The sequence below is a fragment of the Artemia sp. Qi Xiang Cuo genome, chromosome 3 (genome assembly GCF_049724085.1).
Source record: "Artemia sp. Qi Xiang Cuo chromosome 3, ASM4972408v1, whole genome shotgun sequence".
In the NCBI taxonomy this organism is placed as follows: Eukaryota; Metazoa; Arthropoda; class Branchiopoda; order Anostraca; family Artemiidae; genus Artemia; species Artemia sp. Qi Xiang Cuo.
Window position 1 is genome coordinate 29540630 of NC_142796.1, and position 17613 is coordinate 29558242.

The window sequence follows — 17613 nt, forward strand, 5'->3', positions numbered from 1 at the left end:
CCGGGGAGTGGAATTGATTGAAACTATACATTCAACTGTACATTCACGCCTACAAGAATATGCTCAAAAGTGTAATAGATATGAAACGTACAAGAAACTGTTTTTTTTTGTTTTTTTTGTCTAGATAACATTTGCGAATTGAAGATGGAGAAAAAAAAGGGTTAAAGTGATTAGCAGTTAAGCTAACCCTGAAGAGCATGTTAATTCATACCTTATTTATTATAAATTTGAAACAATATCAATCTTTGGAAACGGTTAACGATGATAAAATGGTCTTATGAGTTGACCTAGCTTTACTTCTTAGATGTGTACTGTATAATACACAACTGATGTTTGGGGCAGTGTTGTCAATTTAAAATACAGTTTAACGTTATACTAAAAAGTTTTCAGTTTTTTTTTAGGAAAAATCTTCCACATAGGGGGGATTTCCAGTGTGAATACAAAAAACAACCAGAAATTCAATAAAAAAAAAGAAAATATTATAATAATTTATTAAATTGATTCCTTCTATGCTTGAGGTGAATAAAGCTCTTTCGCAATTGACTTGTAAAAATATGCCACTCGATCAAACCGAATTAGCATGTCTATTTGGGATAATGAGATGCGAGCCCCTTCTGGGTGTGAGAAATTTATGTCTAAAACACCGGCAGTTTCTTCTTTGCATGTGATATCTAACATTCTAATTTAAGGAAAATCGTTATTTGTTATTCGCGAAGATAAATCTTCTGAGGCCTTAATAATAATAATAGTTTATTAAATATAAACCAGTGCATCTTGGGTATGTGTTAATATATTCAGTTTCTTTAGTATAAAATCGAGTTTCAAATTGGAATTTTATACAGTTTGAATACTTCATCCATTCTATCGATATAACTTCAAGGATGTATGGTGTTTTCGATTGCGAATTCATTGGCTTGAAGAAATCATCATGTGGAGTGATTTTTGAATGTGCGTCTCTATTGCTGACTACAGATCATCGAGAAGTCTCTTGTTACCACTGGCATATCAACTACAATATGTATGACTACAATGAAGACAGGTGGCGCAATACATTATACGTTATAAACAAAATAGGTTTATATGATAGAATGATACCTCCATCCTATAACAAAGGGAAGGATCTATCCTTTGTACAAGAGGAAGTTAGAGAGATATGCTGTTTTTTTTTGGCGTAACAGCACTGTACGCAAAAGGGAATGTGCCCACTGATAAACTTTTAATCGACAAATGCAAATCAGATATACCAATATTCAACTTGGAAGATTTTAATTGTGAGGTATTTCCGAGTAGAATACACAACCCAGAGGACGAGATTCGATTTTTTAGCAGATGCGTGCCGATAAATATTTCTTCTCGGAATATGTGTGTAAGATATCCTAGGAAGAAGAACAACAACAAAATCCGTGATATAGATTGGAATCACACTGAGTGGATGACGAACAATGATGATTTTTTATAATAGTCATCACACCCATGACTACCCAACGGTCTTTTTAAAGACCACCAATTCTATAAACACTTCGTAACCATGGTAACATGAATCTTTGAAATTCAATAGTCGAAGCTAGCTTCAGCAGAAGCTTAGGATAGTATCGGTGACAATTGAGAGATAGAGATTAATTGCCCCCCTAGTTTTCGAAAAACACCTTTTTTGTTGTATTTATACTTTTAAAAAGTTCAATATTCGAAGCTTAAGGTATAATATGAATGGCTTGCAAGAAACATGAAAATTCTACTACTAGTAACAATTCACTGCACCACAAAACCATCTGAGGTAGTCAAGGTTATTTTTTATCAAGGAAATATCTGAATGTATTTAAGGTATAGTATGAATGGCTTGCAAAAAACACGAAAATTCAACTATTAGTAACAACTAACTGCACCACAAAACCATCTGACGTAGTAACTGCTATGTTTTATTAAGAAAATATCTTAATGCATTTAAGGTATAGTATGAATGGCTTGAAAAAAAGACGAAAACAATACTACTAGTAACAACTCACTGCACCACAAAACCATCTGAGGTAGTCACGGCTTTTTTTCAAGAAAATATCTGAATGCATTTAAGGTATAGTATGAATGGCTTGCAAAAAACACGAAAATACTAATACTAGTAACAACTCACTGCACTACAAAACCATCTGAAGTAGTCAAGGCTATGTTATATCAAGAAAATATCTGAATGCATTTAAGGTATAGTATGAATTGCTTATCTGAATGCATTTAAGGTATAGTATGAATTGCTTGTAAATAAAAAACACGAAAATACCATTACTAGTAACAACTCTCTGCACTGCAAAACCATCTGAGGTAGTCACGGCTATGTTTTATCAACAAAATATCTGAATGCATTTAAGGTATAGTATGAATGGCATGCAAAAAACATGAAAATACTACTACTAGTAATAACTCACTGCACCACAAAGCCATCTGAGGTGGTCACGGCTATTTTTTATCAAGGAAATATCTGAATGCATTTAAGGTATGGTATGAATGTCTTGAAACAAACACGAAACTACTACTACTAGTAACAACTCACTGCACCACAAAACCATTTGATGTAGTCACGACTATTTTTTATAAAGGAAAAGTCTGAATGCATTTAAGGTCTAGTATGAATGGCTTGCAAAAAACACGAAAGTACTACTACTAGTAACAACTCACTGCACCACAAAAAAATCTGAGGTAGTCACGGCTATGTTTTATCAAGAAAATACCTGAATGCATTTAAGGTATAGTATGAATGGCTTGCAAAAAACACGAAAATACTACTACTAGTAACAACTCACTGCACTACAAAACCATCTGAAGTAGTCACGGCTATGTTTTATCAAGGAAACTTCTGAATGCATTTAAGGTATAGTATGAATGGCTTGCAAAAACACGAAAATTCTACTACTAGTAACAATTCACTGCACCACAAAACCATCTGAGTTAGTCAAGGCTATTTTTTTATCAAGGAAATATCTGAATGCATTTAAGGTAAAGTATGAATGGCTTGCAAAAAACACGAAAGTACTACTACTAGCAACAACTAACTGCACCACAAAATCATCTGAAGTAGTCAAGGCTATGTTTTATCAAGAAAATATCTGAATGGATTTAAGGTCTAGTATGAATGGCTTGCAAAAAACACGAAAGTACTACTACTAGTAACAACTCACTGCACAACAAAACCATCTGAGGTAGTCACGGTTATGTTTTATCAAGAAAATATCTGAATGCATTTAAAGTATAGTATGAATGGCTTGAAAAAAACACGAAAATACTACTACTAGTAACAACTCTCTGCAAAACAAAACCATCTGAAGTAGTCGCGGCTATGTTTTATCAAGGAAACTTCTGAATGCATTTAAGGTATAGTATGAATGACTTGCAAAAAACACGAAAGTACTACTACTAGTAACAACTCACTGCACCACAAAACCTTCTGATGTAGTCACGATTATGTTTTATCCAGAAAATATCTGAATGCATTTAAGGTCTAGTATGAATGGCTTGCAAAAAACACGAAAATACTACTACTAGTAATAACTCACTGCACCACAAAACCATCTGAGGTAGTCACGGCTATTTTATAGTATGAATGGCTTGCAAAAAACACGAAAATACTACTACTAGTAATAACTCACTGCACCACAAAACCATCTGAGGTAGTCACGGCTATTTTTTATCAAGGAAATATCTGAATGCATTTAAGGTCTAGTATGAATGGCTTGCAAAAAACACGAAAGTACTACTACTAGTAACAAATCACTGCACCACAAAACCATCTGATGTACTCACGGCTGTGTTTGATCAAGAAAATATCTGAATGCATTTAAGGTCTAGTATGAATGGCTTGCAAAAAACACGAAAGTACTAATACTAGTAACAACTCACTACACCACAAAACCATCTGGGGTAGTCACGACTATGTTTCATCAAAAAAATATCTGAATGCATTTAAGGTATAGTATGAATGGCTTGCAAAAATAAAACACGAAAATACTACTACTAGTAACAACTCACTGCACTCCAAAACCATCTGAAGTAGTCACGGCTATGTTTTATCAAGGAAACTTCTGAATGCATTTAAGGTATAGTATGAATGGGTTGCAAAAAACACGAAAATTCTACTACAAGTAACAATTCACTGCACCACAAAAGCATCTGAGGTGGTCAAGGCTATTTTATATCAAGAAAATATCTATATGCGTTTAAGGTATAGCATGAATGGTTCTTAAAAAAACACGAAAATACTACTACTAGTAACAACTCACTGCACCACAAAACCATCTGAGGTAGTCACGGCTATGTTTTATCAAGAAAATATCTGAATACTTTTAAAAGCAAGTAAGTAAGGAAGTAAGTAAGTAAGTAGTTAACAAACTCTTTCTTGAATTCACATACGCACAGAGGAGACGACACACATAGCGACGACACACGCACAGAGACGACGCACACACAGAGACGACACACACACACTCACACACAGAGAGAGAGAGAAGACACACGCACAGAGAAGACACACACACAGAGACAACACTCACAAACCCGATACACACGCACAGAGACAACGCACACAGAGAGACGACACACACACACACACAGAGAGAGAAGACACACACACAGAGACGACACAAACACACAGAGAGAGAGAAACACACAGAGACGACACACGCACAGAGACTATACACACACACAGACACAACACACACACACACAGAGACGAGACACACACACAGAAATGAGAAACACACATATAGAAGACACACACACAAAGAGACGAGACACACATACACAGATACGACAAACACATAGAGACGACACACTCATAGAGACAACACACACACACACACACAGAGACAACACACCCACACAGACGACACACACACACAGAGACGACAAACACACACAGAGACGACAAACTCAAAGTGAGGACTTACACATAGAGACAACACACACAGAGATGACAAACACACAGAAACGAGACACATAGAGAGAGACGACACACACACACACCCACACAGACGACAAACACACACAGACAACACACACACAAAAAGAGATGACACACACACACATAGATACGAAACACACAAAGAGACGACACACGCACAGAGACGACAAACATACAGAGAAGACACAAAAACAGACACGACAAACCCACAAAGATGACACACACATAGAGACGGGACACGCACAGACAAGAGACTTGGGTTGATCTAGGTTCACTTAGAGTGGAGCGCCACTCTAAGTGAACCTAGATCAACCCAAGTGTCGTGTCTGTGCGTGTTACTAGTAGTAGTATTTTCGTGTTTTTGCAAGCCATTCATGCTAGACCTTAAAAGAATTCTGATATTCGATTGATAAAATATAACTTTTACTTCATTATATGACTACGTGGTAAAGTGATTTGATACTAGCCGCAGCACTTACGAGTTTTTTGAATGCCAATCATACTATACCTTAAATGAATTATAATATATTATTGATCAAACATAGCCGTGAGTACATCAGATGGTTTTGTGGTGCAATGAGTTGTTGCTAGTAGTAGAACTTTCGTGTTTTTTGCAAGCCATTCATACTATATCTTAAATGCATTCAGATATTTCCTTGATAAAAAATAGCCGTGACTACCTCAGATGGTTTTGTGGTGCAGTGAGTTATTACTAATAGTAGTATTTTCGTGTTTTTTGCAAGCCATTCATACTATACCTTAAATTCATTCAGATATTTTGTTGATAAAACATAGCCGTGACTACCTCAGAGGGTTTTGCGGTGCAGTGAGTTGTTACTAGTAGTAGTAGTAGTACTTTCGTGTTTTTTGCAAGCCATTCATACTAGACCTTAAATGCATTCAGATATTTTCTTGATAAAACATAGCCGTGACTACATCAGATGGTTTTGTGGTGCAGTGAGTTGTTACTAGTAGTAGTACTTTCGTGTTTTTTACAAGCCATTCATACTATACCTTAAATGCATTCAGAAGTTTCCTTGATAAAACATAGCCGTGACTACTTCAGATGGTTTTGTAGTGCAGTGAGTTGTTACTAGTAGTAGTATTTTCGTGTTATTTGCAAGCCATTCATACTATACCTTAAATGCATTCAGATATTTTCTTGATAAAACATAGCCGTGACTACCTCAGATGGTTTTGTGGTGCAGTAAGTTGTTACTAGTAGTAGTACTTTCATGTTTTTTGCAAGCCATTCATACTAGACCTTAAATGCATTCAGATATTTTCTTGATAAAACAGCCGTGACTACATCAGATGGTTTTATGGTGCAGTGAGTTGTTGCTAGTAGTAGTAATTTCGTGTTTTTTGCAAGCCATTCATAGTATACCTTAAATGCATTCAGATATTTCCTTGATTAAAAAATAGCCTTGACCACCTCAGATGGTTTTGTGGTGCAGTGAATTGTTACTTGTAGTAGAATTTTCGTGTTTTTTTCAACCCATTCATACTATACCTTAAATGCATTCAGAAGTTTCCTTGATAAAACATAGCCGTGACTACTTCAGATGGTTTTGTAGTGCAGTGAGTTCTTACTAGTAGTAGTATTTTTGTGTTTTTTGCAAGCCATTCATACTATACCTTAAATGCATTCAGATATTTTCTTGATAAAACATAACCGTGACTACCTCAGATGGTTTTGTGGTGCAGTGAGTTGTTACTAGTAGTAGTACTTTCGTTTTATTTGCAAGCCATTCATACTATACCTTAAATGAATTCATATTTTTCATTGATAAATAATAACCTTGAGTTCCTAAGATGTTTTTGTAGTGCAGTTAATTGTTACTAGTAGTATTATTTTCATGCTTTTTGAAAACCATTCATACTATACCTTAAATACATTAAGATATTTGATTGATAAAAAATAGCCATGACTACCTCAGATGGCTTTGTAGTGCAGTGAGTTATTACTAGTAGTAGTATTTTCATGTTTTTTGCAAGCCATTCATACTATACCTTAAATGCATTCAGATAATTTGTTGATAAAACATAGCCGTGACTACCTCAGATGGCTTTGCGGTGCAGTGAGTTGTTACTAGTAGTGGTATTTTCGTGTTTTTTTTTACAAGCAATTCATACTATACCTTAAATGCATTCAGATAAGCAATTCATACTATACCTTAAATGCATTCAGATATTGTCTTGATATAACATAGCCGTGACTACCTAAGATGGTTTTTTGGTGCAGTGAGTTGTTACTAGTAGTAGCAGTACTTTCGTGTTTTTTGCAAGCCATTCATACTATATCTTAAATGCATTCAGATATTTCCTTGATAAAAAAATAGCCGTGACTACATCAGATGGTTTTGTGGTGCAGTGAGTTATTACTAGTAGTAGTATTTTGTGTTTTTTGCAAGCCATTCATACTATACCTTAAATGCATTCAGATATTTTGTTGATAAAACATAGCCGTGACTACCTCAGATGGTTTTGCGGTGCAGTGAGTTGTTACTAGTAGTAGTAGTACTTTCGTGTTTTTTGCAAGCCATTCATACTATATCTTAAATAGATTCAGATATTTTCTTGATAAAAAATAGCCGTGACTACATCAGATGGTTTTTTGGTGCAGTGAGTTGTTACTAGTAGTAGTAATTTCGTGTTTTTTGCAAGCCATTCATACTAGTCCTTAAATGCATTCAGAAGTTTCCTTGATAAAAACATAGCCGTGACTACATCAGATGGTTTTGTAGTGCAGTTGAACTTTTTAAAAGTATAAATGCAACAAAAAAGGTGTTTTTCGAAAACTAGGGGGGCAATTAATCTCTATCTCTCAATTGTCACCGCTACTATCCTAAGCTTCTGCTGAAGCTAGCTTCGACTACTGAACTTAAAAGATTCATGTTACCATGGTTACGAAGTGTTTATAGAATTGGTGGTCTTTAAAAAGACCGTTGGGTAGTCATGGGTGTGATGACTATTATAAAAATTCATCATTGTTCATCATCCACTCAGTGTGATTCCAATCTATATCACGGATTTTGTTGTTCTTCTTCTTCCTAGGATATCTTACACACATATTCCGAGAAGGAATATTTATCGGCATCCATCTGCTAAAAAACGAATCTCGTCCTCTGGGTTGTGTATTCTACTCGGAAATACCTCGCAATTAAAATCTTCCAAGTTGAATATTAGTATATCCAATTTGCATTTGTCGATTAAAAGTTTATCAGTGGGCACATTCCCTTTTGCGTACAGTGCTGTTACGCCAAAAAAAAACAGCATATCTCTCTAACTTCCTCTTGTACAAAGGATAGATCCTTCCCTTTGTTATAGGATGGAGGTATCATTCTATCATATAAACCTATTTTGTTTATAACGTATAATGTATTGCGCCACCTGTCTTCATTGTAGTCATACATATTGTACTTGATATGCCAGTGGTAACAAGAGACTTCTCTATGATCTGTAGTCAGCAATAGAAACGCACATTCAAAAATCACCCCACATGATGACTTCTTCAAGCCAATGAATTCGCAATCGAAAACACCATACATCCTTGAAGTTATATCGATAGAATGGATGAAGTATTCAAACTGTATAAAATTCCAATTTGAAACTCGATTTTATACTAAAGAAACTGAATATATTAACGCATACCCAAGATGCACTGGTTTATATTTAATAAACTATTATTATTATTAAGGCCTCAGAATATTTATCTTCGCGAATGACAAATAACGATTTTCCTTAAAATAGAATGTTAGATATCACATGCAAACAAGAAACTGCCGGTGTTTTAGACATAAATTTCTCACACCGAGAAGGGGCTCGCATCTCATTATCCCAAATAGACATGCTAATTTGGTTTCATCGAATGGCATATTTTTACAAGTTAATCGCGAAAGAGCTTTATTCACCTCAAGCATAGAAGAAATCAATTTAATAAATTATTATAATATTTTCGTTTTTTTATTGAATTTCTGGTGGTTTTTTTGTATTCACACTGGAAATCCCCCCTATGTGAAAGATTTTTCCTAAAAAAAAAAAAACTGGAAACTTTTTAGTATAACGTTAAACTGTATTTTAAATTAACAACACTGCCCCAAACACCAGTTGGGTATTATACAGTACAACTCTAAGAAGTAAAGCTAGGTCAACTCATAAGACCATTTTATCATCTTTTACCGTTTCCAAAGATTGATATTGTTTCAAATTTATAATAAATAAGGTATGAATTAACATGCTCTTCAGGGTTAGCTTAACTGCTAATCACTTTAACCCTTTTTTTTCTCCATCTTCAATTCGCAAATGTTATCTAGACAAAAAAAAAACAGTTTCTTGTACGCTTCATACCTATTACACTTTTGAGCATATTCTTGTAGGCGTGAATGTACAGTTGAATGTACAGTTTCAATCAATTCCGCTCCTGGTAAGGTGTGACTGTCCCTGGTAACTTAATGTACCGGTTAGACTGCACTCCATATTTCTATGTAATTTCATGTGTAATTGATCTATATATCAATGACCTTGGTAAGTCAATGTACAGGTTAGACATGTATATTTATAATCAATAGTATAGATACTACTAAGAACTCAGTTAGCTTCCCTAAAGTATTTCCTTATATCAATAGTTTTGATATAAGCATGCAGTTTTAGCATCCCTTTCATGCATGCAGTTATAGGCCGAAAGTCTGGTCTAAATATTATCATAGGCAGCGCATTAGCACTGCCTAAGTAAAGAACGATGTTGGCACGATGTATTATTTATTTATTTTTTGTTCTGACCAGGAGACTTCGTATCGAAGGAGTTGTCGTAGAAACTTCGAAAAGGACTCATTCGATTGGAAATTGGAGTGGCTTGTGCCCTTTTTAACAGTGGAAAGTGATTGGAAGGCAACTAACACCCCTTCCACGCCCACCATTTCCCAAAACACATCAAAGCAAAATTTTGAAACAGCAATATTGTTCAGCGCAATAGATTTCCAGATAGAAATTATGTTTTTGAGGAGGACACTCCCCCAAAGCCCTCAGGGTAAGGGTTTTAAGCTATGCCCTGGGGGCATATAAGGTTTTATATTAAGAGTTGTTGTAAAAACTTCAAAAAGGGCTTATTCTATTGAAAATTGAAAGGGCTAGTGCCCTATTTAATAGTCGAAAGTGATTGAAGCGCAACTAACCCCCCTCTCACGCCCACCTTTTCCCCAAGCGCATCCAATCAAAATTTAGAGATAACCATTTTGTTCACCGTAGTTTAAAGTTCCGGAAATTATGTCTTTGAGGATGACAACCCCCCACAGCCCTCAGGGCAAGGGTTGTAAGTTATGCCCTGGGGGCATATAATGTTTTTATAGAAAGTGTTGTCGTAGAAACTTCAAAAAGGGCTCATTCGATTGGAAATTGAAATAGCTAGTGCCCTTTTTAATAGTCGAAAGTGTTTGGAAGGCAACTAATACCCCTTCCACACCCATTATTTATCCAAACACCTCCAATCAAAATTTTGAGATAACCATTTTGTTCAAAGTACTTGAAAGGTCTGGAAATTATATATTTGAGGATGACACTCCCCACAAGAACCCTCAGGGCAAGGGTTGTAATTTATGCCCTGGGGGCTTGTAAAGTTTGTTGTAAGCTCTGTCGTAGAAACTTGAAAAATGGCTCATTTGATTGGAAATTCCAAGGGCTAGTGCCCTTTTTAATAGTAGAAAGTGATTGGAGGGCAACTAAACCCTCCTTCACGCCCACCTTTTATCCAAACACATCTGATCAAAATTTTGAGATAGCCATTTTGTTCAAAGTAGTTGGAAGGTCTGGAAATTAAATCTTTGCGGATGTCACTCCCCCACAGCCCTCAGGGCAAGGGTTGTAAGTTATGCCTTGGGGGCTTATAAGGTTTTTATTGTAAGCTCTGTCGTAGAAACATGAAAAAGGGCTCATTTGATTGGAAATTCAAAGGGTTAGTGCCCTTTTTAATAGTCGAAAGTGACTGGAGGGCACCTAAACCCTCTTTCACGCCCACCTTTTCTCCAAACACATCCAATAAAAGTTTTTAGATGGCTATTTTGTTCAACTTCGCTAAAAGTTTTGGAAATTAGGTCTTTGAGGATGATAAACCCCTTCGAGACATCAGGGCAAGGGTTGTAAATTATGCCCAGGGGGCATATAAGGTTTTTATTGATAGTGATGTTGTAAAAACTTCAAAAAGGGTTCATTTGATTGGAAATTGAAAGGGATAGTGCCCTTGTTAGTAGTCGAAAGTGACTGGAAGGCAACTAACCCCCCTCTCACGCCCACCTTTTCCCCAAACACATCCAATCAAAATTTTAATTGCCATTTTGCCCAATGTAGTTAAAATTCTTGGAAATTAAGTATTTGAGGATGATAACCCCGGCAGAGCCCTCAGGGCCAGGGTTGTAAATTATGCCCTGGGGGCATATAAGTTTTGTATAGATAGTGATGTTGTAAAAACTTCAAAAAGGGCTCATTTAATTGGAAATAATCGAAATTGATTGAAGGGCAACTAACCCCCTTCTCACGCCCACTATTTCCCCAAACACATTCAATCAAAATTTTGAGATATCCATTTCGTTCAACGTAGTTGAAAGTTTTGGAAATTAGGTGTTTGGGGATGATGACCCCCCCCCCCACAGCCCTCAGGGTGAGGATCTTAAGTTATGCCTTGGGGGCATATAAGGTTTTATGGAAAGAGTTGTCGTAGAAACATCAAAAAGGGCTCATTCGATTTGAAATTGAAATGGCTACTGCTCTTTTTAATAGTCGAAAGTGATTGGAAGGCAATTAACACCCCTTCCACACCCACCATTCATCTAAAGACATCCAATAAAAGTTTTGAGATAGCCATTTTGTTCAAAGTAGTTGAAAGGTCCGAAATTATATGTCAATATAAAACGAACAGAAATTAATAAAAAAAAACTTTTTGCACAAAGTAAGTTTTAAAAAAAGTAAAGAGCTCCATTAAACAAAAAATGAACAAACATATAATCAAATAATCTACCAAGCATACAACTACCACAAATCAGTATCAATAAATAAATGAAACCTAAAGCAAACAGAAAATAAAATAAGTCAAACTCAAAACGAGCAGAAAGTAGTCTGAGTAAGTTTCTTAACCCTTTGCTTTTTAAAAGCCAGAATATAATTTTTGCTTTACTGGAAAAAATTCCTTTAAATGTTTTCACTGCCATTTAGTTTATTTAATTCACTAGTGTATAGATTGACTTACTAATTTCGGGTTTTTTTCTTTAGTATTTTTCACTTCAACTCCTTAGTAAAGATATGTGGTACTAAAAATAATCGCTTCTTCTCTAGGGTAGGCTACTTAAAACAATAATATCTTTGACGAAAATTTAATCTGGTCTCTTATATGCATAGATTTTCTAAAGAAAAAATAATACATATTCGGTATATATATTTGAAACAATAGCAATATATTTATTTTCTTTTATGCCTGTTGGCATTATCCGTAAAATGAAGGTGTTTTTCATGGTTAAACTAAAACCCTTTTGTTTATCGTTAATGAATAACAAAAGGAGAAATACCATTGAAAATTGCTACCTGAAAATAAGAACGATACTATAACGTTTTATAATCAGAAAGTAGATAAAAATTATTTGTTTTCTACTGTTATACATTACTGTTAGAGATGTCTACTGTTGAAGCTAAAAGCTAACAAAAGGTAGTTTAGTTGATGCCAATCGTTGCTTGGATCATCAACTGCGTTGTTGATTGTTAGAAAACTGGCAAATCCTTCCTATATGACGATTGTGGCTCAGTGGGTGCAACATTCATTTTCTGGCCTAAAGTTGCAGATCTTGTTATTGATAATGAGCCCATACTGGAACCTTTCTTGCGACAGGGTTAAAGGCAGGCTAGACCCTTGTACAATCAATGTCATCGCAGGTTGGGACTTCGTTGTAAGAACTAGTTGGAAATTTGACAGTTCAGAGCAATTTTTCGGAACCCATGGATGCAGTGATTTATTTCCCAGAGCGAGCCCCACCACTTAAGTTCACTGAGAAAACAATCTTGTAGTAGTGAGCACTTATCTTCAGCACGAATGCATTCACACTCTAGCATGGTGCTCTCATGATGAAAGAACTCAGTTAGCTTACCTAAAGTATTTCCTTATATCAATGGTTTTGAGACGGACGGTCTCAGAATCTTGCCCTTTCATGCATGCAGTTATAGGCCGAAAGTCTGGTCTGAATATTATCATAGGCAGCGCAATCGCGCTGTCTAAGTAAAGAACATGTTGGCACAATGTATTATTCTTTTTGTGCTAGACAAGGGCACTTCGTATCGAATGAATAGTCGTAGAAACTTCGAAATGGGCTCATTCGATTGGACATTGGAGTGGCTTGTGCACTTTTTAATAGTGGAAAGTAATGGGAAGGTGATTGGAAAATTTTTAATAGCCATATTGTTCAACGTAGTTAAAAGTCTTGGAAATTAGATCTTCGAAGATGATAACCCCTTCAGAGCCCTCAGGGCCAGGGTTGTAAGTTATGCCCTGGGGCATATAAGTATTTTATAGATAGTGATGTTGTAAAAAACTTCAAAAAGGGCTCATCAAACAGTTTGTGGTAACGAATTGTAAGTAAGGAGCGACCCGGCTCAGTGGTAACCGAAATTCTAAAAAACGGAATTTTGATATCAATAGATACACCAAAAGAATCAGATTTTAATGCTGATTTCACATATATAAGTTTCATCAAGTTAAATTTTACCTATCAAAAGTTAAGCGCCTGAGAAAATTCGGCTGATTTTAGAAAAAAGGACGAAAGACCCACTAAAAATTTTAGAAACTTAATGAAAATTACATCATCATATTCAGCCTATCAGAGAACCCTACTGTAGAGGTTTCAAGCACCTATCTACAAAATTGTGGAAGTTTGCATTTTTTGCCAGAAGAAAGATCACGGATGTGTGTTTGTTTGTTTGTTTTTTTCCCCAGGGGTGATCGTATCAACCCAGTGGTCCTAGAATATCGTGGGAGGGCTTATTGGAACGGAAATTAAAAGTTCTAATGCCCTTTTTAAGTGACCAAAAAAATGGAGGGCAACTTGGCCCCTCCCACGCTCATTTTTTCTCCAAAGTCACCCGATCAAAATTTTGAGATAACCATTTTGTTCAGCGTGATCGAATATATGATAAATATGTCTTTTAGGATGACTTGATCCCCCCGAAGTCCCCGGGGGGAGGGCTGAAAGTTATGGACTTTACCCCATGTTAACATATAGTATTGGTTATTGGGAAGAATACAGACTTTTTCTGGGGATTTTTTCGGGTTGGTGGGGGGTGGGTCGGGGGCTCTATGGGAGGATCTTTCCATGAAGGAAGTTTTCATTGGGGAAGGGACATTGCTATGAAGGGGCGTCGGATTTCCCATCATTATTAAGAAAGATCAGAAATTTAAAAAAATAACAAGTTTTTCAACTGAAAGTAAGGAGCAATATCAAAACTTAAACCGAGCAGAAAATTTTACGTATATGATTGGGTTCACCCCCTAGTCAATGCCTCGCTCTTTAAGCCAAAGATTTTTTAGTACTTTCATAAGAGCTATTTATTCTAAATAACGGCCTTTGTGATTAAGCGGTCATTTTTAAAGAATTGGGACAAAATTCGAACTTTAGCTTAAAGAGCAAGGTATTGACTAGGGGTGAACCCCCTAATATACGTATTAAAAATCTATGAATATAGAAGTTTGTTACGTAAATTAATTCGTAAGTTACGTATATTTATTACTAATAAAAACGTTCTTAAATAAAATTAAACAAGTTTCAAGAAAACCATTTAACCAAATAAAAGTAAAATTAATATGCACATTTTTTTTAATTATTCGTGTACGGTGAGCCAAAATGAAAACCTGTGTTAATTCAAAAACGTTCAAAAATTAAATAAAAAAGCCAGTTTTTTTAACTGAAAGTAAGGAACGACGTTAAAACTTAAAACGAACAAAAATTATCCCGTATATGAAAGGGGCTGTCCCCTCCTCAACGCCTCGCTCTTTATGCTAAATTTTGACTTTCTCGCAACTCAATTTTTTTTTAGACAATAAAAACTTTAGCGTAAAGAGCGAGGCGTTGAGGAGGGGACAGCCCCTTTCATATGCGGGATAATTTCTGTTCGTTTTAAGTTTTAACGTCGTTCCTTACTTTCAGTTAAAAAAAACTTGTTTTTTTTTATTTAATTCCATTGAAAATTGAAAGGGCTAGTGTCCTATTTAATAGTCGAAAGTGATTGAAGCGCAACTAACCCCTCTCTCACGCCCACCTTTTCCCCAAACACATCCAATCAGAACTTTAAGATATCAATTTTTTTCAATGTAGTTGAAAGTTCTGGAAATAATGTCTTTGAGGATGACACCCCCCCCCACAGCCCTCAGGGCAAGGGTTTTAAGTAATGCCCTGGGGGCATATAAGGTTTTATAGAAAGAGTTGTTGTAAAAACTTCAAAAAGGGCTTATTCAATTGAAAATTGAAAGGGCTAGTGCCCTATTTAATAGTCGAAAGTGATTGAAGCGCAACTAACCCCCCTCTCACGCCCACCTTTTCCCCAAACACATACAATCAAAATTTAGATATAACCATTTTGTTCAACGTAGTTCTGGAAATTAGGTCTTTTAGTATGATACCCCCCCCCCACAGCCCTCAGGGTAAGGGTTTTAAGTTATGCCCTGGGGGCATATAAGGTTTTATAGAAAGAGTTGTAGTAGGAACTTCAAAAAGGGCTCATTCTATTGGAAATTAAAATGGCTAGTGCCCTTTTTAATAGTCGAAAGTGATTGGAGGGCAACTAACACCCCTTCCACGCCCACCAATTATCCCAACACATCCAATAAAAATTTTGAGATAGCCATTTTGTCCAAAGTCGTTGAAAGGTCCGGAAATTATATGTCAATATAAAACGAACAGAAATTAATCAAAAAAACTTTTTGCACAAAATAAGTTTTTTTAAAAAAGTAAAAAACTCCATTAAATAAAAAATGAACAAAAATGGAATCAAATAATATACCAAGCATCAGTATCAACACAAATTAGTATCAAGAAATAAATGAAACCCAAAACAAACAGAAATTGAAACAAGTCAAACTCAAAACGAGCAGAAATTAATCTGAATAGGGTTCTAAACCCTATGCTTTCTAAAAGCCAGAATATAATTTGTACTTTTCTGAAAAAAATCTTTTAAATGTTTTCACTTATAACTTTAAGAAAACAAAAATTAATTAAGATTTTAAGGAATGAATATCAGCATATGTATATTAAACTGACAATGCACATTTTAATTTTTTTCAGTAAAGTACAAATTATATTCTAGCTTTCAGAAAGTATAGGGTTTAGAATCCACACAGACTAATTTCTGCTCGTTTTGAGTTTGACTTATTTTAATTTCTGTTTGTTTTGGGTTTCATTTATTTATTAATACTGATTTCCGGTAGTTGTATCCTTGGTAGATTATTTGATTCTATTTTAGTTTGTTTTTGGTTTTTTGGAGTTCTTTATTTTTTTGAATAACTTATTTTTTGCAAAAAGTTTTTTTGATTAATCTACTTAAGACGTCATTGGAACTTAGCCTCAAAATCAAGGCTACGCAAAGCCTCCTCTTTGAGTCATTGTTTCAAAACTTACGCTCAAGGACACTTTTTCCAACCTTGACGTTTATCTATTGGAGAATTAAATAATTGAGAGACAATGGTTGCGCTGCAAAACAAAAATCTAGTCTAAAACCAGAGGAGTTTTGGTTGCTCGGAATAATATACTCAAAAATGGATACCGTCAGAAAGGAATTAAAAAGAATATTAATAACAAAATAAGCATGCTTTCAAAGTAGTAAAAGGGGTAGTCAAGATTTATTACTCTTAAAAAATTTTTTGTTTCTTTTTGCTTGAAAATTAATTGTCATTTTGAATATTTTATTTTCTTTGTGTTGGGATCAGGCTGTGATAAAAAAAACAATAAAAAAACAGGTGTATTTTCAATGATATACGAGAAGCTTACTCGTAGATAAGGTTGCTAATAATGAACAAGTGCAAAATGTATTGAATAAATCTAGATTCAGTAATTGGAGGAATAAATATAACCTGGTAATGATATGCTAATTACTTATTGGAACCACCAGCTGCGAAAAGCTAGTATCATACTATATACTGGAAAACACGATGGAATAGTTATTACGGACAAAGTGAGATTGATAGAATGTCGTTGGGATTACGTCAGGCTTGGGGCGCCTGCAACCCTCTCCCTGCTGGTTTAACCTTTATTGCACTGTGGGACAAAATAAAATGGTTTTCTTTTGGTAAAAAACTGAAACATAAGATTATAATAAAACTTTGCACACTTGATTTGAAAATATATTTAGAATTTAGAATTTTGCCCTAATTCGACGGGTGAAGTTATTAAAGTTATAAATAGTGTAAAAACGACCAAAAGGAAGTTGCCTTACCTGAGGAAAACGTAGTTTATTTTTAGCCTAATTGATTAGAACTTTTATCAATTACTTAACATATAAAATCATAAACTATTTAAGGTCTATATCCAATAGTAGAAGTGGGGTAGGCGGATCCATATCCAGGATTTTTGTTAGGGGGGGGGGGGGGTCTTTAACGTTTTAGCTGTTAGTCTGATGAAATAAATGAATGTTAATGTCAATTATAAAAT

At 35.2% G+C, this 17613-nt stretch overlaps 1 protein-coding gene across 1 annotated transcript in view; it reads left to right on the forward strand.

Annotated features, from left to right (window-relative positions):
- LOC148953974 (uncharacterized) overlaps positions 1-17613 on the forward strand; it is a 259497-nt gene that overhangs the window by 211272 nt on the left and 30612 nt on the right. The gene's annotated exons all lie outside the window — the stretch shown is intronic.